The sequence below is a fragment of the Acipenser ruthenus genome, chromosome 29, assembly GCF_902713425.1.
Source record: "Acipenser ruthenus chromosome 29, fAciRut3.2 maternal haplotype, whole genome shotgun sequence".
NCBI lineage: Eukaryota > Metazoa > Chordata > Actinopteri > Acipenseriformes > Acipenseridae > Acipenser > Acipenser ruthenus.
The window spans coordinates 11,189,665-11,215,838 of record NC_081217.1 but is presented as its reverse complement, the minus strand read 5'-3'; the positions used below and the strand labels follow the sequence as shown (position 1 = coordinate 11,215,838).

Sequence of the window (26,174 nt, the reverse complement as noted above, 5' to 3'; positions counted from 1 at the left end):
TCATACCAATACGCTTACATAACAGATATTGGTTATAGACAATGTCATATACACAGAAATGAACACGGACAGTGTTTATTAAGGGCTGACTCATTGACATGTTCGAGAGATCTAGGTGTACTGGACAAATCTACTGGATTTTTTTCCATGTCGTAATTGTGCCGCCTGTGATAATGCGTTTGCGTTTTACAAGCCATACAACGAAAAAAGAGTACAGTGTCTTTCAAGTGATGACCTGTGCTTCAACGCATGTCATTTATTTGTTTTTTTTATCCTTGCCATTTGCAATATGTTGGTAAAACTACTAGACAGTGACGATTGCGCATTGATGAGCAAGCATAAAAGTTCAATTAGGAGAAAAGATATCCATTCACCACTAGCTAGACATTTCGTAGATGCCAAACATTCCATTTCAGATCTGAAATACCGCAGCATACAAAAAAATATTTCAAGTTCGAGGACGTGATAATCTCGATCAAAAACTATTACAATGTGAATCCAAATGGATCTTCTATCTCCATATGGTACAACCCGAGGGATTAAATGAAGCGCTAGGATTATCCTGTTTTCTGTGATATAATGCGCAACCATACTTGTCTTTCATAAGATCTGAAAATAAATTATAGCGCTTTGAGATTATGTCTGTTATTAGCAGATTGTTTAGAAATGTACTCAAATATGTTACAACTGTTCTGTCTACGAAATATATCTGTAACATTTATGTAATGCCTTTGTGGTTTTTTGATGAAGTTCATTTGCTAACAGACTGTTCTGATTTTGATTCAAACCGTTAAGCGATCGCTCTGTTTGCAGTATATTTTCTTTCAGTAAGAGGAGTGTCCTTGTGATTCCATACAGAATGCGACAAAACCTGTCGCCCTCCTTAATATAAACAGAAAAAGAACAAGTACACGCACACGCCAGGTGATTTACTGCAGCGTCAGACATGGGAGGTTCAGCAGTGTGCTGCAGCGTTGTGCAAAGTCGTCGGTCTAAGTCAGGATGGCCGAGCGGTCTAAGGCGCTGTGGTCAGGTCGCAGTCTCCATGGAGGCGTGGGATCGAACCCCACTTCTGACAACTGTTCTTGTTAATTTATTTCTAAAACGTCCACTGAATGCTTGGTAATTTTACATGTTTTTCTTTTTAGTATTCAAATCACAGCTTTTTAAATGAGAGAAAGTCACCGCAAGCCCGCACCTCGCCACTTTCTTCACACTGCTAAACTGCCTCATAAAGATGAGACCTCTAATTATGCCTTTCCAATACTTTGAATGTGTTATTGTTGAGTTTAACATAACATCTTGGTAATCATAATGTCCGCAGGCCTTGTTTTTCTCGGGTTTTATTAACGCGATCCATGTGTGTGGCCGGTTAGCTCAGTTGGTTAGAGTGTGGTGCTAATAACGAAAAGGTCGCGGGTTCGATCCCCGTACGGGCCATGACTTTTCTTCTTTAAAGAAACCACAGCATTTGGAATGGTGCCAAAATGAACATTCTTTAACAAAATGAACCGGTGCGATATGAAGTAGAACCAGTAATATTTCAGATTCCTCATCTTTAAACATGTATTAGGAATGAACACATACAATTAAAAAGAAAGCTTACGTAGTCGGCAGGATTCGAACCTGCGCGGGGAAACCCCAATGGATTTCTAGTCCATCGCCTTAACCACTCGGCCACGACTACATGTTCTTACATTGGACTGTGAAATGATCCATATTATTGTCAAAAGAAGTAAAAGACACCCGCGGTAATGCTGCAGATGGCAGTATAGGCTAACATGAACCGAAGTCAAATGCCTTTGTTGAAACTCCATCGATTTATACAAGGCAAGCACACGTGGGAAATGTAAATACAATATCCTTTCTGTCAACGTTCATAATAATGAATACATCTTTATTTCAAAATACGTAACAATTTAAGTGATCTTTTCAAACCACCCATACACAAAAAACAAAGTAGATCTTGATTTCAACTGAAAAACTGACTTGCTTCATGGCTGCTGCCACAGCACTCAAGCACGTTGTGGCTAGCGTGAGCGGACTTAGCAGATAACAAGATCTACAAAATATCACATGCCAATAAAACATAACACAATTATGTTCGATTTTATAACAAAACCCCACCCCAGATGGGACTCGAACCCACTATCCCTGGCTTAGGAGGCCAGTGGCCTTAGCCATTAGGCCACTAGGGCTGACATGGGAAGCGCACATTTGGTAGTTCTAAAGAAAGTGGGAACAATAGTATCGTGGTTTCATAAATATCCAAGCCATCTTTGGTGTTCAAACAAAGCAGTTACATTGGGAAAGGGCCGTACTTATCAGTAAGTGTTTGAAATGCATGTGGGAAGATTTAAGATTGTGAAGAAGTTTTAATATGCTTCGTATTTGCGCATTGGTAACCTTACATAATTACGTTTTGATTAATGCCACTTCCTTACCTGACAGTAGTCAGGGTGACGATACAAGACCAAAGCCAATAAACCTGTTATTTTCCTGTCCTTTCATTACCATATTCTAGTGTGCTTGTTCAGAATATGCGTGAATCCTGAAAACGTCTTGCTAATATGTGAACAAAGCCAGCATTCACTTTATTGATCACCATGTGGAATAGCCGCTATTGGAACACACATGATTGTGTTAAAGATGTTAATAGACTTTCAATGTACACGTTTTAGAGCTGAACGTTTGTTGAGACAGTTCAAGCGCTGTAGCAGTGTTTACCTATTTCATGGATGTTTGCTTTTTCGTCTTACTCTGGAAAAAATAATAATAGCAATAGAAAAATGTAGGCAAAACAATTTTTGAGAACCGCATTTGGGTGAAAAATGAACAGTTTCAAAACACATTTGTAAACGCATTGGATTCTATTATGGTGTTTCCGAGCTGTTGAATGTTTCTTATTATATACAGGTTTACTGGCTTGACAGAAAGGCGATTGACAAAAAGAATGCCTCGTCCCTGCGTGGGCTTGAAACAGCAACGTTTTGGTTAAGCCGAACGCGCTCACCGATTACGTTGTTTTATTAGATAACACCCTCGGAGCCCAACAGAACACTGTATGCGTATAATTAAAATATTTACGGTTCAAATGGGAATCGTATTCATCAGATTTTAAGCACACGTTTGATAGACGTCACAGTGCAAAGGAGGAAGGCAGGCAATGCAAATGAGGCAACTGGCTCGTACTTTTTAAATCATACCAAAAAATTGAACCCAATTAAGCTTTTAACCGCCTGCAGTCTGGAATGAGTTTGAAATGTTATTGTAACAACTCACTGGGCTACAGCAATTGCATTATATGAAAGTGCTCCTGTTTATTTGTCACCGGCACAGCTACCGGTGCCACTCAGAGTTGGAGGGAGACGGTCGGCCACTTGCCCATAAAACAATACTTTCAGGGATCATTTCTATAGTGATTTGCTAGCGAAATGCGTTTTGAAAGTGTTTGGGCTCGCTACCCACGAGGAAGAGTGAGAGTGTTCGTTTTTGAGCGTGAAGAAGACAGCGAGTGTTGTTTTTGACCAACTGCTCGCTGTTATTGATGACCGCTCCAGTGTTCCTTAGGGGGCTGGAGGAAGCGGACACGTTCTGAGTGGGTGTCTTACCAAAACGTAAGAAAGATGAACTACAGTTGCAAAGCACTGCTGCTTTTTCGATGATTGATTAAAACTATCAAACTGACTGAAAACACGGATCGCATTAATTGCGATTGGTTTCATACCAATACGCTTACATAACAGATATTGGTTATAGACAATGTCATATACACAGAAATGAACACGGACAGTGTTTATTAAGGGCTGACTCATTGACATGTTCGAGAGATCTAGGTGTACTGGACAAATCTACTGGATTATTTTCCATGTCGTAATTGTGCCGCCTGTGATAATGCGTTTGCGTTTTACAAGCCATACAACGAAAAAAGAGTACAGTGTCTTACAAGTGATGACCTGTGCTTCAACGCATGTCATTTATTTGTTTTTTTGTCCTTGCCATTTGCAATATGTTGGTAAAACTACTAGACAGTGACGATTGCGCATTGATGAGCAAGCATAAAAGTTCAATTAGGAGAAAAGATATCCATTCACCACTAGCTAGACATTTCGTAGATGCCAAACATTCCATTTCAGATCTGAAATACCGCAGCATACAAAAAATATTTCAAGCTCGAGGACGTGATAATCTCGATCAAAAACTATTACAATGTGAATCCAAATGGATCTTCTATCTCCATATGGTACAACCCGAGGGATTAAATGAAGCGCTAGGATTATCCTGTTTTCTGTGATATAATGCGCAACCATACTTGTCTTTCATAAGATCTGAAAATAAATTATAGCGCTTTGAGATTATGTCTGTTATTAGCAGATTGTTTAGAAATGTACTCAAATATGTTACAACTGTTCTGTCTACGAAATATATCTGTAACATTTATGTAATGCCTTTGTGGTTTTTTGATGAAGTTCATTTGCTAACAGACTGTTCTGATTTTGATTCAAACCGTGAAGCGATCGCTCTGTTTGCAGTATATTTTCTTTCAGTAAGAGGAGTGTCCTTGTGATTCCATACAAAATGCGACAAAACCTGTCGCCCTCCTTAATATAAACAGAAAAAGAACAAGTACACGCACACGCCAGGTGATTTACTGCAGCGTCAGACATGGGAGGTTCAGCAGTGTGCTGCAGCGTTGTGCAAAGTCGTCGGTGTAAGTCAGGATGGCCGAGCGGTCTAAGGCGCTGTGGTCAGGTCGCAGTCTCCATGGAGGCGTGGGCTCGAACCCCACTTCTGACAACAGTTCTTGTTAATTTATTTCTAAAACGTCCACCGAATGCTTGGTAATTTTACATGTTTTTCTTTTTAGTATTCAAATCACAGCTTTTTAAATGAGAGAAAGTCACCGCAAGCCCGCACCTCGCCACTTTCTTCACACTGCTAAACTGCCTCATAAAGATGAGACCTCTAATTATGCCTTTCCAATACTTTGAATGTGTTATTGTTGAGTTTAACATAACATCTTGGTAATCATAATGTCCGCAGGCCTTGTTTTTCTCGGGTTTTATTAACGCGCTCCATGTGTGTGGCCGGTTAGCTCAGTTGGTTAGAGCGTGGTGCTAATAACGCCAAGGTCGCGGGTTCGATCCCCGTACGGGCCATGACTTTTCTTCTTTAAAGAAACCACAGCATTTGGAATGGTGCCAAAATGAACATTCTTTAACTAAATGAACCGGTGCGATATGAAGTAGAACCAGTAATATTTCAGATTCCTCATCTTTAAACATGTATTAGGAATGAACACATACAATTAAAAAGAAAGCTTACGTAGTCGGCAGGATTCGAACCTGCGCGGGGAAACCCCAATGGATTTCTAGTCCATCGCCTTAACCACTCGGCCACGACTACATGTTCTTACATTGGACTGTGAAATGATCCATATTATTGTCAAAAGAAGTAAAAGACACCCGCGGTAATGCTGCAGATGGCAGTATAGGCTAACATGAACCGAAGTCAAATGCCTTTGTTGAAACTCCATCGATTTATACAAGGCAAGCACACGTGGGAAATGTAAATACAATATCCTTTCTGTCAACGTTCATAATAATGAATACATCTTTATTTCAAAATACGTAACAATTTAAGTGATCTTTTCAAACCACCCATACACAAAAAACAAAGTAGATCTTGATTTCAACTGAAAAACTGACTTGCTTCATGGCTGCTGCCACAGCACTCAAGCACGTTGTGGCTAGCGTGAGCGGACTTAGCAGATAACAAGATCTACAAAATATCACATGCCAATAAAACATAACACAATTATGTTCGATTTTATAACAAAACCCCACCCCAGATGGGACTCGAACCCACTATCCCTGGCTTAGGAGGCCAGTGGCCTTAGCCATTAGGCCACTAGGGCTGACATGGGAAGCGCACATTTGGTAGTTCTAAAGAAAGTGGGAACAATAGTATCGTGGTTTCATAAATATCCAAGCCATCTTTGGTGTTCAAACAAAGCAGTTACATTGGGAAAGGGCCGTACTTATCAGTAAGTGTTTGAAATGCATGTGGGAAGATTTAAGATTGTGAAGAAGTTTTAATATGCTTCGTATTTGCGCATTGGTAACCTTACATAATTACGTTTTGATTAATGCCACTTCCTTACCTGACAGTAGTCAGGGTGACGATACAAGACCAAAGCCAATAAACCTGTTATTTTCCTGTCCTTTCATTACCATATTCTAGTGTGCTTGTTCAGAATATGCGTGAATCCTGAAAACGTCTTGCTAATATGTGAACAAAGCCAGCATTCACTTTATTGATCACCATGTGGAATAGCCGCTATTGGAACACACATGATTGTGTTAAAGATGTTAATAGACTTTCAATGTACACGTTTTAGAGCTGAACGTTTGTTGAGACAGTTCAAACGCTGTAGCAGTGTTTACCTATTTCATGGATGTTTGCTTTTTCGTCTTACTCTGGAAAAAATAATAATAGCAATAGAAAAATGTAGGCAAAACAATTTTTGAGAACCGCATTTGGGTGAAAAATGAACAGTTTCAAAACACATTTGTAAACGCATTGGATTCTATTATGGTGTTTCCGAGCTGTTGAATGTTTCTTATTATATACAGGTTTACTGGCTTGACAGAAAGGCGATTGACAAAAAGAATGCCTCGTCCCTGCGTGGGCTTGAAACAGCAACGTTTTGGTTAAGCCGAACGCGCTCACCGATTACGTTGTTTTATTAGATAACACCCTCGGAGCCCAACAGAACACTGTATGCGTATAATTAAAATATTTACGGTTCAAATGGGAATCGTATTCATCAGATTTTAAGCACACGTTTGATAGACGTCACAGTGCAAAGGAGGAAGGCAGGCAATGCAAATGAGGCAACTGGCTCGTACTTTTTAAATCATACCAAAAAATTGAACCCAATTAAGCTTTTAACCGCCTGCAGTCTGGAATGAGTTTGAAATGTTATTGTAACAACTCACTGGGCTACAGCAATTGCATTATATGAAAGTGCTCCTGTTTATTTGTCACCGGCACAGCTACCGGTGCCACTCAGAGTTGGAGGGAGACGGTCGGCCACTTGCCCATAAAACAATACTTTCAGGGATCATTTCTATAGTGATTTGCTAGCGAAATGCGTTTTGAAAGTGTTTGGGCTCGCTACCCACGAGGAAGAGTGAGAGTGTTCGTTTTTGAGCGTGAAGAAGACAGCGAGTGTTGTTTTTGACCAACTGCTCGCTGTTATTGATGACCGCTCCAGTGTTCCTTAGGGGGCTGGAGGAAGCGGACACGTTCTGAGTGGGTGTCTTACCAAAACGTAAGAAAGATGAACTACAGTTGCAAAGCACTGCTGCTTTTTCGATGATTGATTAAAACTATCAAACTGACTGAAAACACGGATCGCATTAATTGCGATTGGTTTCATACCAATACGCTTACATAACAGATATTGGTTATAGACAATGTCATATACACAGAAATGAACACGGACAGTGTTTATTAAGGGCTGACTCATTGACATGTTCGAGAGATCTAGGTGTACTGGACAAATCTACTGGATTATTTTCCATGTCGTAATTGTGCCGCCTGTGATAATGCGTTTGCGTTTTACAAGCCATACAACGAAAAAAGAGTACAGTGTCTTACAAGTGATGACCTGTGCTTCAACGCATGTCATTTATTTGTTTTTTTGTCCTTGCCATTTGCAATATGTTGGTAAAACTACTAGACAGTGACGATTGCGCATTGATGAGCAAGCATAAAAGTTCAATTAGGAGAAAAGATATCCATTCACCACTAGCTAGACATTTCGTAGATGCCAAACATTCCATTTCAGATCTGAAATACCGCAGCATACAAAAAATATTTCAAGCTCGAGGACGTGATAATCTCGATCAAAAACTATTACAATGTGAATCCAAATGGATCTTCTATCTCCATATGGTACAACCCGAGGGATTAAATGAAGCGCTAGGATTATCCTGTTTTCTGTGATATAATGCGCAACCATACTTGTCTTTCATAAGATCTGAAAATAAATTATAGCGCTTTGAGATTATGTCTGTTATTAGCAGATTGTTTAGAAATGTACTCAAATATGTTACAACTGTTCTGTCTACGAAATATATCTGTAACATTTATGTAATGCCTTTGTGGTTTTTTGATGAAGTTCATTTGCTAACAGACTGTTCTGATTTTGATTCAAACCGTGAAGCGATCGCTCTGTTTGCAGTATATTTTCTTTCAGTAAGAGGAGTGTCCTTGTGATTCCATACAAAATGCGACAAAACCTGTCGCCCTCCTTAATATAAACAGAAAAAGAACAAGTACACGCACACGCCAGGTGATTTACTGCAGCGTCAGACATGGGAGGTTCAGCAGTGTGCTGCAGCGTTGTGCAAAGTCGTCGGTGTAAGTCAGGATGGCCGAGCGGTCTAAGGCGCTGTGGTCAGTTCGCAGTCTCCATGGAGGCGTGGGCTCGAACCCCACTTCTGACAACAGTTCTTGTTAATTTATTTCTAAAACGTCCACCGAATGCTTGGTAATTTTACATGTTTTTCTTTTTAGTATTCAAATCACAGCTTTTTAAATGAGAGAAAGTCACCGCAAGCCCGCACCTCGCCACTTTCTTCACACTGCTAAACTGCCTCATAAAGATGAGACCTCTAATTATGCCTTTCCAATACTTTGAATGTGTTATTGTTGAGTTTAACATAACATCTTGGTAATCATAATGTCCGCAGGCCTTGTTTTTCTCGGGTTTTATTAACGCGCTCCATGTGTGTGGCTGGTTAGCTCAGTTGGTTAGAGCGTGGTGCTAATAACGCCAAGGTCGCGGGTTCGATCCCCGTACGGGCCATGACTTTTCTTCTTTAAAGAAACCACAGCATTTGGAATGGTGCCAAAATGAACATTCTTTAACTAAATGAACCGGTGCGATATGAAGTAGAACCAGTAATATTTCAGATTCCTCATCTTTAAACATGTATTAGGAATGAACACATACAATTAAAAAGAAAGCTTACGTAGTCGGCAGGATTCGAACCTGCGCGGGGAAACCCCAATGGATTTCTAGTCCATCGCCTTAACCACTCGGCCACGACTACATGTTCTTACATTGGACTGTGAAATGATCCATATTATTGTCAAAAGAAGTAAAAGACACCCGCGGTAATGCTGCAGATGGCAGTATAGGCTAACATGAACCGAAGTCAAATGCCTTTGTTGAAACTCCATCGATTTATACAAGGCAAGCACACGTGGGAAATGTAAATACAATATCCTTTCTGTCAACGTTCATAATAATGAATACATCTTTATTTCAAAATACGTAACAATTTAAGTGATCTTTTCAAACCACCCATACACAAAAAACAAAGTAGATCTTGATTTCAACTGAAAAACTGACTTGCTTCATGGCTGCTGCCACAGCACTCAAGCACGTTGTGGCTAGCGTGAGCGGACTTAGCAGATAACAAGATCTACAAAATATCACATGCCAATAAAACATAACACAATTATGTTCGATTTTATAACAAAACCCCACCCCAGATGGGACTCGAACCCACTATCCCTGGCTTAGGAGGCCAGTGGCCTTAGCCATTAGGCCACTAGGGCTGACATGGGAAGCGCACATTTGGTAGTTCTAAAGAAAGTGGGAACAATAGTATCGTGGTTTCATAAATATCCAAGCCATCTTTGGTGTTCAAACAAAGCAGTTACATTGGGAAAGGGCCGTACTTATCAGTAAGTGTTTGAAATGCATGTGGGAAGATTTAAGATTGTGAAGAAGTTTTAATATGCTTCGTATTTGCGCATTGGTAACCTTACATAATTACGTTTTGATTAATGCCACTTCCTTACCTGACAGTAGTCAGGGTGACGATACAAGACCAAAGCCAATAAACCTGTTATTTTCCTGTCCTTTCATTACCATATTCTAGTGTGCTTGTTCAGAATATGCGTGAATCCTGAAAACGTCTTGCTAATATGTGAACAAAGCCAGCATTCACTTTATTGATCACCATGTGGAATAGCCGCTATTGGAACACACATGATTGTGTTAAAGATGTTAATAGACTTTCAATGTACACGTTTTAGAGCTGAACGTTTGTTGAGACAGTTCAAGCGCTGTAGCAGTGTTTACCTATTTCATGGATGTTTGCTTTTTCGTCTTACTCTGGAAAAAATAATAATAGCAATAGAAAAATGTAGGCAAAACAATTTTTGAGAACCGCATTTGGGTGAAAAATGAACAGTTTCAAAACACATTTGTAAACGCATTGGATTCTATTATGGTGTTTCCGAGCTGTTGAATGTTTCTTATTATATACAGGTTTACTGGCTTGACAGAAAGGCGATTGACAAAAAGAATGCCTCGTCCCTGCGTGGGCTTGAAACAGCAACGTTTTGGTTAAGCCGAACGCGCTCACCGATTACGTTGTTTTATTAGATAACACCCTCGGAGCCCAACAGAACACTGTATGCGTATAATTAAAATATTTACGGTTCAAATGGGAATCGTATTCATCAGATTTTAAGCACACGTTTGATAGACGTCACAGTGCAAAGGAGGAAGGCAGGCAATGCAAATGAGGCAACTGGCTCGTACTTTTTAAATCATACCAAAAAATTGAACCCAATTAAGCTTTTAACCGCCTGCAGTCTGGAATGAGTTTGAAATGTTATTGTAACAACTCACTGGGCTACAGCAATTGCATTATATGAAAGTGCTCCTGTTTATTTGTCACCGGCACAGCTACCGGTGCCACTCAGAGTTGGAGGGAGACGGTCGGCCACTTGCCCATAAAACAATACTTTCAGGGATCATTTCTATAGTGATTTGCTAGCGAAATGCGTTTTGAAAGTGTTTGGGCTCGCTACCCACGAGGAAGAGTGAGAGTGTTCGTTTTTGAGCGTGAAGAAGACAGCGAGTGTTGTTTTTGACCAACTGCTCGCTGTTATTGATGACCGCTCCAGTGTTCCTTAGGGGGCTGGAGGAAGCGGACACGTTCTGAGTGGGTGTCTTACCAAAACGTAAGAAAGATGAACTACAGTTGCAAAGCACTGCTGCTTTTTCGATGATTGATTAAAACTATCAAACTGACTGAAAACACGGATCGCATTAATTGCGATTGGTTTCATACCAATACGCTTACATAACAGATATTGGTTATAGACAATGTCATATACACAGAAATGAACACGGACAGTGTTTATTAAGGGCTGATTCATTGACATGTTCGAGAGATCTAGGTGTACTGGACAAATCTACTGGATTATTTTCCATGTCGTAATTGTGCCGCCTGTGATAATGCGTTTGCGTTTTACAAGCCATACAACGAAAAAAGAGTACAGTGTCTTACAAGTGATGACCTGTGCTTCAACGCATGTCATTTATTTGTTTTTTTGTCCTTGCCATTTGCAATATGTTGGTAAAACTACTAGACAGTGACGATTGCGCATTGATGAGCAAGCATAAAAGTTCAATTAGGAGAAAAGATATCCATTCACCACTAGCTAGACATTTCGTAGATGCCAAACATTCCATTTCAGATCTGAAATACCGCAGCATACAAAAAATATTTCAAGCTCGAGGACGTGATAATCTCGATCAAAAACTATTACAATGTGAATCCAAATGGATCTTCTATCTCCATATGGTACAACCCGAGGGATTAAATGAAGCGCTAGGATTATCCTGTTTTCTGTGATATAATGCGCAACCATACTTGTCTTTCATAAGATCTGAAAATAAATTATAGCGCTTTGAGATTATGTCTGTTATTAGCAGATTGTTTAGAAATGTACTCAAATATGTTACAACTGTTCTGTCTACGAAATATATCTGTAACATTTATGTAATGCCTTTGTGGTTTTTTGATGAAGTTCATTTGCTAACAGACTGTTCTGATTTTGATTCAAACCGTGAAGCGATCGCTCTGTTTGCAGTATATTTTCTTTCAGTAAGAGGAGTGTCCTTGTGATTCCATACAAAATGCGACAAAACCTGTCGCCCTCCTTAATATAAACAGAAAAAGAACAAGTACACGCACACGCCAGGTGATTTACTGCAGCGTCAGACATGGGAGGTTCAGCAGTGTGCTGCAGCGTTGTGCAAAGTCGTCGGTGTAAGTCAGGATGGCCGAGCGGTCTAAGGCGCTGTGGTCAGGTCGCAGTCTCCATGGAGGCGTGGGCTCGAACCCCACTTCTGACAACAGTTCTTGTTAATTTATTTCTAAAACGTCCACCGAATGCTTGGTAATTTTACATGTTTTTCTTTTTAGTATTCAAATCACAGCTTTTTAAATGAGAGAAAGTCACCGCAAGCCCGCACCTCGCCACTTTCTTCACACTGCTAAACTGCCTCATAAAGATGAGACCTCTAATTATGCCTTTCCAATACTTTGAATGTGTTATTGTTGAGTTTAACATAACATCTTGGTAATCATAATGTCCGCAGGCCTTGTTTTTCTCGGGTTTTATTAACGCGCTCCATGTGTGTGGCCGGTTAGCTCAGTTGGTTAGAGCGTGGTGCTAATAACGCCAAGGTCGCGGGTTCGATCCCCGTACGGGCCATGACTTTTCTTCTTTAAAGAAACCACAGCATTTGGAATGGTGCCAAAATGAACATTCTTTAACTAAATGAACCGGTGCGATATGAAGTAGAACCAGTAATATTTCAGATTCCTCATCTTTAAACATGTATTAGGAATGAACACATACAATTAAAAAGAAAGCTTACGTAGTCGGCAGGATTCGAACCTGCGCGGGGAAACCCCAATGGATTTCTAGTCCATCGCCTTAACCACTCGGCCACGACTACATGTTCTTACATTGGACTGTGAAATGATACATATTATTGTCAAAAGAAGTAAAAGACACCCGCGGTAATGCTGCAGATGGCAGTATAGGCTAACATGAACCGAAGTCAAATGCCTTTGTTGAAACTCCATCGATTTATACAAGGCAAGCACACGTGGGAAATGTAAATACAATATCCTTTCTGTCAACGTTCATAATAATGAATACATCTTTATTTCAAAATACGTAACAATTTAAGTGATCTTTTCAAACCACCCATACACAAAAAACAAAGTAGATCTTGATTTCAACTGAAAAACTGACTTGCTTCATGGCTGCTGCCACAGCACTCAAGCACGTTGTGGCTAGCGTGAGCGGACTTAGCAGATAACAAGATCTACAAAATATCACATGCCAATAAAACATAACACAATTATGTTCGATTTTATAACAAAACCCCACCCCAGATGGGACTCGAACCCACTATCCCTGGCTTAGGAGGCCAGTGGCCTTAGCCATTAGGCCACTAGGGCTGACATGGGAAGCGCACATTTGGTAGTTCTAAAGAAAGTGGGAACAATAGTATCGTGGTTTCATAAATATCCAAGCCATCTTTGGTGTTCAAACAAAGCAGTTACATTGGGAAAGGGCCGTACTTATCAGTAAGTGTTTGAAATGCATGTGGGAAGATTTAAGATTGTGAAGAAGTTTTAATATGCTTCGTATTTGCGCATTGGTAACCTTACATAATTACGTTTTGATTAATGCCACTTCCTTACCTGACAGTAGTCAGGGTGACGATACAAGACCAAAGCCAATAAACCTGTTATTTTCCTGTCCTTTCATTACCATATTCTAGTGTGCTTGTTCAGAATATGCGTGAATCCTGAAAACGTCTTGCTAATATGTGAACAAAGCCAGCATTCACTTTATTGATCACCATGTGGAATAGCCGCTATTGGAACACACATGATTGTGTTAAAGATGTTAATAGACTTTCAATGTACACGTTTTAGAGCTGAACGTTTGTTGAGACAGTTCAAACGCTGTAGCAGTGTTTACCTATTTCATGGATGTTTGCTTTTTCGTCTTACTCTGGAAAAAATAATAATAGCAATAGAAAAATGTAGGCAAAACAATTTTTGAGAACCGCATTTGGGTGAAAAATGAACAGTTTCAAAACACATTTGTAAACGCATTGGATTCTATTATGGTGTTTCCGAGCTGTTGAATGTTTCTTATTATATACAGGTTTACTGGCTTGACAGAAAGGCGATTGACAAAAAGAATGCCTCGTCCCTGCGTGGGCTTGAAACAGCAACGTTTTGGTTAAGCCGAACGCGCTCACCGATTACGTTGTTTTATTAGATAACACCCTCGGAGCCCAACAGAACACTGTATGCGTATAATTAAAATATTTACGGTTCAAATGGGAATCGTATTCATCAGATTTTAAGCACACATTTGATAGACGTCACAGTGCAAAGGAGGAAGGCAGGCAATGCAAATGAGGCAACTGGCTCGTACTTTTTAAATCATACCAAAAAATTGAACCCAATTAAGCTTTTAACCGCCTGCAGTCTGGAATGAGTTTGAAATGTTATTGTAACAACTCACTGGGCTACAGCAATTGCATTATATGAAAGTGCTCCTGTTTATTTGTCACCGGCACAGCTACCGGTGCCACTCAGAGTTGGAGGGAGACGGTCGGCCACTTGCCCATAAAACAATACTTTCAGGGATCATTTCTATAGTGATTTGCTAGCGAAATGCGTTTTGAAAGTGTTTGGGCTCGCTACCCACGAGGAAGAGTGAGAGTGTTCGTTTTTGAGCGTGAAGAAGACAGCGAGTGTTGTTTTTGACCAACTGCTCGCTGTTATTGATGACCGCTCCAGTGTTCCTTAGGGGGCTGGAGGAAGCGGACACGTTCTGAGTGGGTGTCTTACCAAAACGTAAGAAAGATGAACTACAGTTGCAAAGCACTGCTGCTTTTTCGATGATTGATTAAAACTATCAAACTGACTGAAAACACGGATCGCATTAATTGCGATTGGTTTCATACCAATACGCTTACATAACAGATATTGGTTATAGACAATGTCATATACACAGAAATGAACACGGACAGTGTTTATTAAGGGCTGACTCATTGACATGTTCGAGAGATCTAGGTGTACTGGACAAATCTACTGGATTATTTTCCATGTCGTAATTGTGCCGCCTGTGATAATGCGTTTGCGTTTTACAAGCCATACAACGAAAAAAGAGTACAGTGTCTTACAAGTGATGACCTGTGCTTCAACGCATGTCATTTATTTGTTTTTTTGTCCTTGCCATTTGCAATATGTTGGTAAAACTACTAGACAGTGACGATTGCGCATTGATGAGCAAGCATAAAAGTTCAATTAGGAGAAAAGATATCCATTCACCACTAGCTAGACATTTCGTAGATGCCAAACATTCCATTTCAGATCTGAAATACCGCAGCATACAAAAAATATTTCAAGCTCGAGGACGTGATAATCTCGATCAAAAACTATTACAATGTGAATCCAAATGGATCTTCTATCTCCATATGGTACAACCCGAGGGATTAAATGAAGCGCTAGGATTATCCTGTTTTCTGTGATATAATGCGCAACCATACTTGTCTTTCATAAGATCTGAAAATAAATTATAGCGCTTTGAGATTATGTCTGTTATTAGCAGATTGTTTAGAAATGTACTCAAATATGTTACAACTGTTCTGTCTACGAAATATATCTGTAACATTTATGTAATGCCTTTGTGGTTTTTTGATGAAGTTCATTTGCTAACAGACTGTTCTGATTTTGATTCAAACCGTGAAGCGATCGCTCTGTTTGCAGTATATTTTCTTTCAGTAAGAGGAGTGTCCTTGTGATTCCATACAAAATGCGACAAAACCTGTCGCCCTCCTTAATATAAACAGAAAAAGAACAAGTACACGCACACGCCAGGTGATTTACTGCAGCGTCAGACATGGGAGGTTCAGCAGTGTGCTGCAGCGTTGTGCAAAGTCGTCGGTGTAAGTCAGGATGGCCGAGCGGTCTAAGGCGCTGTGGTCAGGTCGCAGTCTCCATGGAGGCGTGGGCTCGAACCCCACTTCTGACAACAGTTCTTGTTAATTTATTTCTAAAACGTCCACCGAATGCTTGGTAATTTTACATGTTTTTCTTTTTAGTATTCAAATCACAGCTTTTTAAATGAGAGAAAGTCACCGCAAGCCCGCACCTCGCCACTTTCTTCACACTGCTAAACTGCCTCATAAAGATGAGACCTCTAATTATGCCTTTCCAATACTTTGAATGTGTTATTGTTGAGTTTAACATAACATCTTGGTAATCATAATGTCCACAGGCCTTGTTTTTCTCGGGTTTTATTAACGCGCTCCATGTGTGTGGCCGGTTAGCTCAGTTGGTTAGAGCGTGGTGCTAATAACGCCAAGGTCGCGGGTTCGATCCCCGTACGGGCCATGACTTTTCTTCTTTAAAGAAACCACAGCATTTGGAATGGTGCCAAAATGAACATTCTTTAACAAAATGAACCGGTGCGATATGAAGTAGAACCAGTAATATTTCAAATTCCTCATCTTTAAACATGTATTAGGAATGAACACATACAATTAAAAAGAAAGCTTACGTAGTCGGCAGGATTCGAACCTGCGCGGGGAAACCCCAATGGATTTCTAGTCCATCGCCTTAACCACTCGGCCACGACTACATGTTCTTACATTGGACTGTGAAATGATCCATATTATTGTCAAAAGAAGTAAAAGACACCCGCGGTAATGCTGCAGATGGCAGTATAGGCTAACATGAACCGAAGTCAAATGCCTTTGTTGAAACTCCATCGATTTATACAAGGCAAGCACACGTGGGAAATGTAAATACAATATCCTTTCTGTCAACGTTCATAATAATGAATACATCTTTATTTCAAAATACGTAACAATTTAAGTGATCTTTTCAAACCACCCATACACAAAAAACAAAGTAGATCTTGATTTCAACTGAAAAACTGACTTGCTTCATGGCTGCTGCCACAGCACTCAAGCACGTTGTGGCTAGCGTGAGCGGACTTAGCAGATAACAAGATCTACAAAATATCACATGCCAATAAAACATAACACAATTATGTTCGATTTTATAACAAAACCCCACCCCAGATGGGACTCGAACCCACTATCCCTGGCTTAGGAGGCCAGTGGCCTTAGCCATTAGGCCACTAGGGCTGACATGGGAAGCGCACATTTGGTAGTTCTAAAGAAAGTGGGAACAATAGTATCGTGGTTTCATAAATATCCAAGCCATCTTTGGTGTTCAAACAAAGCAGTTACATTGGGAAAGGGCCGTACTTATCAGTAAGTGTTTGAAATGCATGTGGGAAGATTTAAGATTGTGAAGAAGTTTTAATATGCTTCGTATTTGCGCATTGGTAACCTTACATAATTACGTTTTGATTAATGCCACTTCCTTACCTGACAGTAGTCAGGGTGACGATACAAGACCAAAGCCAATAAACCTGTTATTTTCCTGTCCTTTCATTACCATATTCTAGTGTGCTTGTTCAGAATATGCGTGAATCCTGAAAACGTCTTGCTAATATGTGAACAAAGCCAGCATTCACTTTATTGATCACCATGTGGAATAGCCGCTATTGGAACACACATGATTGTGTTAAAGATGTTAATAGACTTTCAATGTACACGTTTTAGAGCTGAACGTTTGTTGAGACAGTTCAAACGCTGTAGCAGTGTTTACCTATTTCATGGATGTTTGCTTTTTCGTCTTACTCTGGAAAAAATAATAATAGCAATAGAAAAATGTAGGCAAAACAATTTTTGAGAACCGCATTTGGGTGAAAAATGAACAGTTTCAAAACACATTTGTAAACGCATTGGATTCTATTATGGTGTTTCCGAGCTGTTGAATGTTTCTTATTATATACAGGTTTACTGGCTTGACAGAAAGGCGATTGACAAAAAGAATGCCTCGTCCCTGCGTGGGCTTGAAACAGCAACGTTTTGGTTAAGCCGAACGCGCTCACCGATTACGTTGTTTTATTAGATAACACCCTCGGAGCCCAACAGAACACTGTATGCGTATAATTAAAATATTTACGGTTCAAATGGGAATCGTATTCATCAGATTTTAAGCACACATTTGATAGACGTCACAGTGCAAAGGAGGAAGGCAGGCAATGCAAATGAGGCAACTGGCTCGTACTTTTTAAATCATACCAAAAAATTGAACCCAATTAAGCTTTTAACCGCCTGCAGTCTGGAATGAGTTTGAAATGTTATTGTAACAACTCACTGGGCTACAGCAATTGCATTATATGAAAGTGCTCCTGTTTATTTGTCACCGGCACAGCTACCGGTGCCACTCAGAGTTGGAGGGAGACGGTCGGCCACTTGCCCATAAAACAATACTTTCAGGGATCATTTCTATAGTGATTTGCTAGCGAAATGCGTTTTGAAAGTGTTTGGGCTCGCTACCCACGAGGAAGAGTGAGAGTGTTCGTTTTTGAGCGTGAAGAAGACAGCGAGTGTTGTTTTTGACCAACTGCTCGCTGTTATTGATGACCGCTCCAGTGTTCCTTAGGGGGCTGGAGGAAGCGGACACGTTCTGAGTGGGTGTCTTACCAAAACGTAAGAAAGATGAACTACAGTTGCAAAGCACTGCTGCTTTTTCGATGATTGATTAAAACTATCAAACTGACTGAAAACACGGATCGCATTAATTGCGATTGGTTTCATACCAATACGCTTACATAACAGATATTGGTTATAGACAATGTCATATACACAGAAATGAACACGGACAGTGTTTATTAAGGGCTGACTCATTGACATGTTCGAGAGATCTAGGTGTACTGGACAAATCTACTGGATTATTTTCCATGTCGTAATTGTGCCGCCTGTGATAATGCGTTTGCGTTTTACAAGCCATACAACGAAAAAAGAGTACAGTGTCTTACAAGTGATGACCTGTGCTTCAACGCATGTCATTTATTTGTTTTTTTGTCCTTGCCATTTGCAATATGTTGGTAAAACTACTAGACAGTGACGATTGCGCATTGATGAGCAAGCATAAAAGTTCAATTAGGAGAAAAGATATCCATTCACCACTAGCTAGACATTTCGTAGATGCCAAACATTCCATTTCAGATCTGAAATACCGCAGCATACAAAAAATATTTCAAGCTCGAGGACGTGATAATCTCGATCAAAAACTATTACAATGTGAATCCAAATGGATCTTCTATCTCCATATGGTACAACCCGAGGGATTAAATGAAGCGCTAGGATTATCCTGTTTTCTGTGATATAATGCGCAACCATACTTGTCTTTCATAAGATCTGAAAATAAATTATAGCGCTTTGAGATTATGTCTGTTATTAGCAGATTGTTTAGAAATGTACTCAAATATGTTACAACTGTTCTGTCTACGAAATATATCTGTAACATTTATGTAATGCCTTTGTGGTTTTTTGATGAAGTTCATTTGCTAACAGACTGTTCTGATTTTGATTCAAACCGTGAAGCGATCGCTCTGTTTGCAGTATATTTTCTTTCAGTAAGAGGAGTGTCCTTGTGATTCCATACAAAATGCGACAAAACCTGTCGCCCTCCTTAATATAAACAGAAAAAGAACAAGTACACGCACACGCCAGGTGATTTACTGCAGCGTCAGACATGGGAGGTTCAGCAGTGTGCTGCAGCGTTGTGCAAAGTCGTCGGTGTAAGTCAGGATGGCCGAGCGGTCTAAGGCGCTGTGGTCAGTTCGCAGTCTCCATGGAGGCGTGGGCTCGAACCCCACTTCTGACAACAGTTCTTGTTAATTTATTTCTAAAACGTCCACCGAATGCTTGGTAATTTTACATGTTTTTCTTTTTAGTATTCAAATCACAGCTTTTTAAATGAGAGAAAGTCACCGCAAGCCCGCACCTCGCCACTTTCTTCACACTGCTAAACTGCCTCATAAAGATGAGACCTCTAATTATGCCTTTCCAATACTTTGAATGTGTTATTGTTGAGTTTAACATAACATCTTGGTAATCATAATGTCCGCAGGCCTTGTTTTTCTCGGGTTTTATTAACGCGCTCCATGTGTGTGGCCGGTTAGCTCAGTTGGTTAGAGCGTGGTGCTAATAACGCCAAGGTCGCGGGTTCGATCCCCGTACGGGCCATGACTTTTCTTCTTTAAAGAAACCACAGCATTTGGAATGGTGCCAAAATGAACATTCTTTAACTAAATGAACCGGTGCGATATGAAGTAGAACCAGTAATATTTCAGATTCCTCATCTTTAAACATGTATTAGGAATGAACACATACAATTAAAAAGAAAGCTTACGTAGTCGGCAGGATTGAACCTGCGCGGGGAAACCCCAATGGATTTCTAGTCCATCGCCTTAACCACTCGGCCACGACTACATGTTCTTACATTGGCCTGTGAAATGATCCATATTATTGTCAAAAGAAGTAAAAGACACCCGCGGTAATGCTGCAGATGGCAGTATAGGCTAACATGAACCGAAGTCAAATGCCTTTGTTGAAACTCCATCGATTTATACAAGGCAAGCACACGTGGGAAATGTAAATACAATATCCTTTCTGTCAACGTTCATAATAATGAATACATCTTTATTTCAAAATACGTAACAATTTAAGTGATCTTTTCAAACCACCCATACACAAAAAACAAAGTAGATCTTGATTTCAACTGAAAAACTGACTTGCTTCATGGCTGCTGCCACAGCACTCAAGCACGTTGTGGCTAGCGTGAGCGGACTTAGCAGATAACAAGATCTACAAAATATCACATGCCAATAAAACATAACACAATTATGTTCGATTTTATAACAAAACCCCACCCCAGATGGGACTCGAACCCACTATCCCTGGCTTAGGAGGCCAGTGGCCTTAGCCATTAGGCCACTAGGGCTGACATGGGAAGCGCACATTTGGTAGTTCTAAAGAAAGTGGGAACAATAGTATCGTGGTTTCATAAATATCCAAGCCATCTTTGGTGTTCAAACAAAGCAGTTACATTGGGAAAGGGCCGTACTTATCAGTAAGTGTTTGAAATGCATGTGGGAAGATTTAAGATTGTGAAGAAGTTTTAATATGCTTCGTATTTGCGCATTGGTAACCTTACATAATTACGTTTTGATTAATGCCACTTCCTTACCTGACAGTAGTCAGGGTGACGATACAAGACCAAAGCCAATAAACCTGTTATTTTCCTGTCCTTTCATTACCATATTCTAGTGTGCTTGTTCAGAATATGCGTGAATCCTGAAAACGTCTTGCTAATATGTGAACAAAGCCAGCATTCACTTTATTGATCACCATGTGGAATAGCCGCTATTGGAACACACATGATTGTGTTAAAGATGTTAATAGACTTTCAATGTACACGTTTTAGAGCTGAACGTTTGTTGAGACAGTTCAAGCGCTGTAGCAGTGTTTACCTATTTCATGGATGTTTGCTTTTTCGTCTTACTCTGGAAAAAATAATAATAGCAATAGAAAAATGTAGGCAAAACAATTTTTGAGAACCGCATTTGGGTGAAAAATGAACAGTTTCAAAACACATTTGTAAACGCATTGGATTCTATTATGGTGTTTCCGAGCTGTTGAATGTTTCTTATTATATACAGGTTTACTGGCTTGACAGAAAGGCGATTGACAAAAAGAATGCCTCGTCCCTGCGTGGGCCTGAAACAGCAACGTTTTGGTTAAGCCGAACGCGCTCACCGATTACGTTGTTTTATTAGATAACACCCTCGGAGCCCAACAGAACACTGTATGCGTATAATTAAAATATTTACGGTTCAAATGGGAATCGTATTCATCAGATTTTAAGCACACATTTGATAGACGTCACAGTGCAAAGGAGGAAGGCAGGCAATGCAAATGAGGCAACTGGCTCGTACTTTTTAAATCATACCAAAAAATTGAACCCAATTAAGCTTTTAACCGCCTGCAGTCTGGAATGAGTTTGAAATGTTATTGTAACAACTCACTGGGCTACAGCAATTGCATTATATGAAAGTGCTCCTGTTTATTTGTCACCGGCACAGCTACCGGTGCCACTCAGAGTTGGAGGGAGACGGTCGGCCACTTGCCCATAAAACAATACTTTCAGGGATCATTTCTATAGTGATTTGCTAGCGAAATGCGTTTTGAAAGTGTTTGGGCTCGCTACTCACGAGGAAGAGTGAGAGTGTTCGTTTTTGAGCGTGAAGAAGACAGCGAGTGTTGTTTTTGACCAACTGCTCGCTGTTATTGATGACCGCTCCAGTGTTCCTTAGGGGGCTGGAGGAAGCGGACACGTTCTGAGTGGGTATCTTACCAAAACGTAAGAAAGATGAACTACAGTTGCAAAGCACTGCTGCTTTCTCGATGATTGATTAAAACTATCAAACTGACTGAAAACACGGATCGCATTAATTGCGATTGGTTTCATACCAATACGCTTACATAACAGATATTGGTTATAGACAATGTCATATACACAGAAATGAACACGGACAGTGTTTATTAAGGGCTGACTCATTGACATGTTCGAGAGATCTAGGTGTACTGGACAAATCTACTGGATTTTTTTCCATGTCGTAATTGTGCCGCCTGTGATAATGCGTTTGCGTTTTACAAGCCATACAACGAAAAAAGAGTACAGTGTCTTTCAAGTGATGACCTGTGCTTCAACGCATGTCATTTATTTGTTTTTTTTATCCTTGCCATTTGCAATATGTTGGTAAAACTACTAGACAGTGACGATTGCGCATTGATGAGCAAGCATAAAAGTTCAATTAGGAGAAAAGATATCCATTCACCACTAGCTAGACATTTCGTAGATGCCAAACATTCCATTTCAGATCTGAAATACCGCAGCATACAAAAAAATATTTCAAGTTCGAGGACGTGATAATCTCGATCAAAAACTATTACAATGTGAATCCAAATGGATCTTCTATCTCCATATGGTACAACCCGAGGGATTAAATGAAGCGCTAGGATTATCCTGTTTTCTGTGATATAATGCGCAACCATACTTGTCTTTCATAAGATCTGAAAATAAATTATAGCGCTTTGAGATTATGTCTGTTATTAGCAGATTGTTTAGAAATGTACTCAAATATGTTACAACTGTTCTGTCTACGAAATATATCTGTAACATTTATGTAATGCCTTTGTGGTTTTTTGATGAAGTTCATTTGCTAACAGACTGTTCTGATTTTGATTCAAACCGTTAAGCGATCGCTCTGTTTGCAGTATATTTTCTTTCAGTAAGAGGAGTGTCCTTGTGATTCCATACAGAATGCGACAAAACCTGTCGCCCTCCTTAATATAAACAGAAAAAGAACAAGTACACGCACACGCCAGGTGATTTACTGCAGCGTCAGACATGGGAGGTTCAGCAGTGTGCTGCAGCGTTGTGCAAAGTCGTCGGTCTAAGTCAGGATGGCCGAGCGGTCTAAGGCGCTGTGGTCAGGTCGCAGTCTCCATGGAGGCGTGGGATCGAACCCCACTTCTGACAACTGTTCTTGTTAATTTATTTCTAAAACGTCCACTGAATGCTTGGTAATTTTACATGTTTTTCTTTTTAGTATTCAAATCACAGCTTTTTAAATGAGAGAAAGTCACCGCAAGCCCGCACCTCGCCACTTTCTTCACACTGCTAAACTGCCTCATAAAGATGAGACCTCTAATTATGCCTTTCCAATACTTTGAATGTGTTATTGTTGAGTTTAACATAACATCTTGGTAATCATAATGTCCGCAGGCCTTGTTTTTCTCGGGTTTTATTAACGCGATCCATGTGTGTGGCCGGTTAGCTCAGTTGGTTAGAGTGTGGTGCTAATAACGAAAAGGTCGCGGGTTCGATCCCCGTACGGGCCATGACTTTTCTTCTTTAAAGAAACCACAGCATTTGGAATGGTGCCAAAATGAACATTCTTTAACAAAATGAACCGGTGCGATATGAAGTAGAACCAGTAATATTTCAGATTCCTCATCTTTAAACATGTATTAGGAATGAACACATACAATTAAAAAGCAAGCTTACGTAGTCGGCAGGATTCGAACCTGCGCGGGGAAACCCCAATGGATTTCTAGTCCATCGCCTTAACCACTCGGCCACGACTACATGTTCTTACATTGGACTGTGAAATGATCCATATTATTGTCAAAAGAAGTAAAAGACACCCGCGGTAATGCTGCAGATGGCAGTATAGGCTAACATGAACCGAAGTCAAATGCCTTTGTTGAAACTCCATCGATTTATACAAGGCAAGCACACGTGGGAAATGTAAATACAATATCCTTTCTGTCAACGTTCATAATAATGAATACATCTTTATTTCAAAATACGTAACAATTTAAGTGATCTTTTCAAACCACCCATACACAAAAAACAAAGTAGATCTTGATTTCAACTGAAAAACTGACTTGCTTCATGGCTGCTGCCACAGCACTCAAGCACGTTGTGGCTAGCGTGAGCGGACTTAGCAGATAACAAGATCTACAAAATATCACATGCCAATAAAACATAACACAATTATGTTCGATTTTATAACAAAACCCCACCCCAGATGGGACTCGAACCCACTATCCCTGGCTTAGGAGGCCAGTGGCCTTAGCCATTAGGCCACTAGGGCTGACATGGGAAGCGCACATTTGGTAGTTCTAAAGAAAGTGGGAACAATAGTATCGTGGTTTCATAAATATCCAAGCCATCTTTGGTGTTCAAACAAAGCAGTTACATTGGGAAAGGGCCGTACTTATCAGTAAGTGTTTGAAATGCATGTGGGAAGATTTAAGATTGTGAAGAAGTTTTAATATGCTTCGTATTTGCGCATTGGTAACCTTACATAATTACGTTTTGATTAATGCCACTTCCTTACCTGACAGTAGTCAGGGTGACGATACAAGACCAAAGCCAATAAACCTGTTATTTTCCTGTCCTTTCATTACCATATTCTAGTGTGCTTGTTCAGAATATGCGTGAATCCTGAAAACGTCTTGCTAATATGTGAACAAAGCCAGCATTCACTTTATTGATCACCATGTGGAATAGCCGCTATTGGAACACACATGATTGTGTTAAAGATGTTAATAGACTTTCAATGTACACGTTTTAGAGCTGAACGTTTGTTGAGACAGTTCAAGCGCTGTAGCAGTGTTTACCTATTTCATGGATGTTTGCTTTTTCGTCTTACTCTGGAAAAAATAATAATAGCAATAGAAAAATGTAGGCAAAACAATTTTTGAGAACCGCATTTGGGTGAAAAATGAACAGTTTCAAAACACATTTGTAAACGCATTGGATTCTATTATGGTGTTTCCGAGCTGTTGAATGTTTCTTATTATATACAGGTTTACTGGCTTGACAGAAAGGCGATTGACAAAAAGAATGCCTCGTCCCTGCGTGGGCTTGAAACAGCAACGTTTTGGTTAAGCCGAACGCGCTCACCGATTACGTTGTTTTATTAGATAACACCCTCGGAGCCCAACAGAACACTGTATGCGTATAATTAAAATATTTACGGTTCAAATGGGAATCGTATTCATCAGATTTTAAGCACACGTTTGATAGACGTCACAGTGCAAAGGAGGAAGGCAGGCAATGCAAATGAGGCAACTGGCTCGTACTTTTTAAATCATACCAAAAAATTGAACCCAATTAAGCTTTTAACCGCCTGCAGTCTGGAATGAGTTTGAAATGTTATTGTAACAACTCACTGGGCTACAGCAATTGCATTATATGAAAGTGCTCCTGTTTATTTGTCACCGGCACAGCTACCGGTGCCACTCAGAGTTGGAGGGAGACGGTCGGCCACTTGCCCATAAAACAATACTTTCAGGGATCATTTCTATAGTGATTTGCTAGCGAAATGCGTTTTGAAAGTGTTTGGGCTCGCTACCCACGAGGAAGAGTGAGAGTGTTCGTTTTTGAGCGTGAAGAAGACAGCGAGTGTTGTTTTTGACCAACTGCTCGCTGTTATTGATGACCGCTCCAGTGTTCCTTAGGGGGCTGGAGGAAGCGGACACGTTCTGAGTGGGTGTCTTACCAAAACGTAAGAAAGATGAACTACAGTTGCAAAGCACTGCTGCTTTTTCGATGATTGATTAAAACTATCAAACTGACTGAAAACACGGATCGCATTAATTGCGATTGGTTTCATACCAATACGCTTACATAACAGATATTGGTTATAGACAATGTCATATACACAGAAATGAACACGGACAGTGTTTATTAAGGGCTGACTCATTGACATGTTCGAGAGATCTAGGTGTACTGGACAAATCTACTGGA

General features: G+C 40.1%; 24 non-coding genes across 24 annotated transcripts; 17 read left to right on the top strand and 7 right to left on the bottom strand.

Moving 5' to 3' along the window:
* The first annotated feature begins 996 nt into the window (after window positions 1-996).
* trnal-cag (transfer RNA leucine (anticodon CAG)) lies at window positions 997-1,078 on the top strand. The gene has a single exon. It is a non-coding gene; the product is annotated as a tRNA-Leu (tRNA).
* A 527-nt stretch (window positions 1,079-1,605) lies between these two features.
* On the bottom strand, window positions 1,606-1,687 carry trnas-aga (transfer RNA serine (anticodon AGA)). The gene has a single exon. It is a non-coding gene; the product is annotated as a tRNA-Ser (tRNA).
* Window positions 1,688-3,388: 1,701 nt separating this feature from the next.
* Window positions 3,389-3,603, top strand: LOC131702312 (small nucleolar RNA U3). Its single transcript, XR_009309459.1, has one exon. It is a non-coding gene; the product is annotated as a small nucleolar RNA U3 (small nucleolar RNA).
* A 1,112-nt stretch (window positions 3,604-4,715) lies between these two features.
* On the top strand, window positions 4,716-4,797 carry trnal-cag (transfer RNA leucine (anticodon CAG)). Its single transcript has one exon. It is a non-coding gene; the product is annotated as a tRNA-Leu (tRNA).
* Window positions 4,798-5,085: 288 nt separating this feature from the next.
* trnai-aau (transfer RNA isoleucine (anticodon AAU)) lies at window positions 5,086-5,159 on the top strand. The gene has a single exon. It is a non-coding gene; the product is annotated as a tRNA-Ile (tRNA).
* Window positions 5,160-5,324: 165 nt separating this feature from the next.
* trnas-aga (transfer RNA serine (anticodon AGA)) lies at window positions 5,325-5,406 on the bottom strand. The gene has a single exon. It is a non-coding gene; the product is annotated as a tRNA-Ser (tRNA).
* A 1,701-nt stretch (window positions 5,407-7,107) lies between these two features.
* On the top strand, window positions 7,108-7,322 carry LOC131702311 (small nucleolar RNA U3). Its single transcript, XR_009309458.1, has one exon. It is a non-coding gene; the product is annotated as a small nucleolar RNA U3 (small nucleolar RNA).
* Window positions 7,323-8,804: 1,482 nt separating this feature from the next.
* Window positions 8,805-8,878, top strand: trnai-aau (transfer RNA isoleucine (anticodon AAU)). Its single transcript has one exon. It is a non-coding gene; the product is annotated as a tRNA-Ile (tRNA).
* A 165-nt stretch (window positions 8,879-9,043) lies between these two features.
* Window positions 9,044-9,125, bottom strand: trnas-aga (transfer RNA serine (anticodon AGA)). The gene has a single exon. It is a non-coding gene; the product is annotated as a tRNA-Ser (tRNA).
* A 1,701-nt stretch (window positions 9,126-10,826) lies between these two features.
* Window positions 10,827-11,041, top strand: LOC131702310 (small nucleolar RNA U3). Its single transcript, XR_009309457.1, has one exon. It is a non-coding gene; the product is annotated as a small nucleolar RNA U3 (small nucleolar RNA).
* Window positions 11,042-12,153: 1,112 nt separating this feature from the next.
* Window positions 12,154-12,235, top strand: trnal-cag (transfer RNA leucine (anticodon CAG)). The gene has a single exon. It is a non-coding gene; the product is annotated as a tRNA-Leu (tRNA).
* A 288-nt stretch (window positions 12,236-12,523) lies between these two features.
* Window positions 12,524-12,597, top strand: trnai-aau (transfer RNA isoleucine (anticodon AAU)). The gene has a single exon. It is a non-coding gene; the product is annotated as a tRNA-Ile (tRNA).
* A 165-nt stretch (window positions 12,598-12,762) lies between these two features.
* Window positions 12,763-12,844, bottom strand: trnas-aga (transfer RNA serine (anticodon AGA)). Its single transcript has one exon. It is a non-coding gene; the product is annotated as a tRNA-Ser (tRNA).
* Window positions 12,845-14,545: 1,701 nt separating this feature from the next.
* On the top strand, window positions 14,546-14,760 carry LOC131702309 (small nucleolar RNA U3). Its single transcript, XR_009309456.1, has one exon. It is a non-coding gene; the product is annotated as a small nucleolar RNA U3 (small nucleolar RNA).
* Window positions 14,761-15,872: 1,112 nt separating this feature from the next.
* trnal-cag (transfer RNA leucine (anticodon CAG)) lies at window positions 15,873-15,954 on the top strand. Its single transcript has one exon. It is a non-coding gene; the product is annotated as a tRNA-Leu (tRNA).
* Window positions 15,955-16,242: 288 nt separating this feature from the next.
* On the top strand, window positions 16,243-16,316 carry trnai-aau (transfer RNA isoleucine (anticodon AAU)). Its single transcript has one exon. It is a non-coding gene; the product is annotated as a tRNA-Ile (tRNA).
* A 165-nt stretch (window positions 16,317-16,481) lies between these two features.
* trnas-aga (transfer RNA serine (anticodon AGA)) lies at window positions 16,482-16,563 on the bottom strand. The gene has a single exon. It is a non-coding gene; the product is annotated as a tRNA-Ser (tRNA).
* A 1,701-nt stretch (window positions 16,564-18,264) lies between these two features.
* On the top strand, window positions 18,265-18,479 carry LOC131702308 (small nucleolar RNA U3). The gene has a single exon (XR_009309455.1). It is a non-coding gene; the product is annotated as a small nucleolar RNA U3 (small nucleolar RNA).
* A 1,482-nt stretch (window positions 18,480-19,961) lies between these two features.
* trnai-aau (transfer RNA isoleucine (anticodon AAU)) lies at window positions 19,962-20,035 on the top strand. The gene has a single exon. It is a non-coding gene; the product is annotated as a tRNA-Ile (tRNA).
* Window positions 20,036-20,200: 165 nt separating this feature from the next.
* Window positions 20,201-20,281, bottom strand: trnas-aga (transfer RNA serine (anticodon AGA)). The gene has a single exon. It is a non-coding gene; the product is annotated as a tRNA-Ser (tRNA).
* A 1,701-nt stretch (window positions 20,282-21,982) lies between these two features.
* LOC131702257 (small nucleolar RNA U3) lies at window positions 21,983-22,197 on the top strand. Its single transcript, XR_009309411.1, has one exon. It is a non-coding gene; the product is annotated as a small nucleolar RNA U3 (small nucleolar RNA).
* A 1,114-nt stretch (window positions 22,198-23,311) lies between these two features.
* Window positions 23,312-23,393, top strand: trnal-cag (transfer RNA leucine (anticodon CAG)). The gene has a single exon. It is a non-coding gene; the product is annotated as a tRNA-Leu (tRNA).
* A 527-nt stretch (window positions 23,394-23,920) lies between these two features.
* On the bottom strand, window positions 23,921-24,002 carry trnas-aga (transfer RNA serine (anticodon AGA)). Its single transcript has one exon. It is a non-coding gene; the product is annotated as a tRNA-Ser (tRNA).
* Window positions 24,003-25,703: 1,701 nt separating this feature from the next.
* Window positions 25,704-25,918, top strand: LOC131702307 (small nucleolar RNA U3). Its single transcript, XR_009309454.1, has one exon. It is a non-coding gene; the product is annotated as a small nucleolar RNA U3 (small nucleolar RNA).
* The last annotated feature ends 256 nt before the right edge of the window (window positions 25,919-26,174 follow it).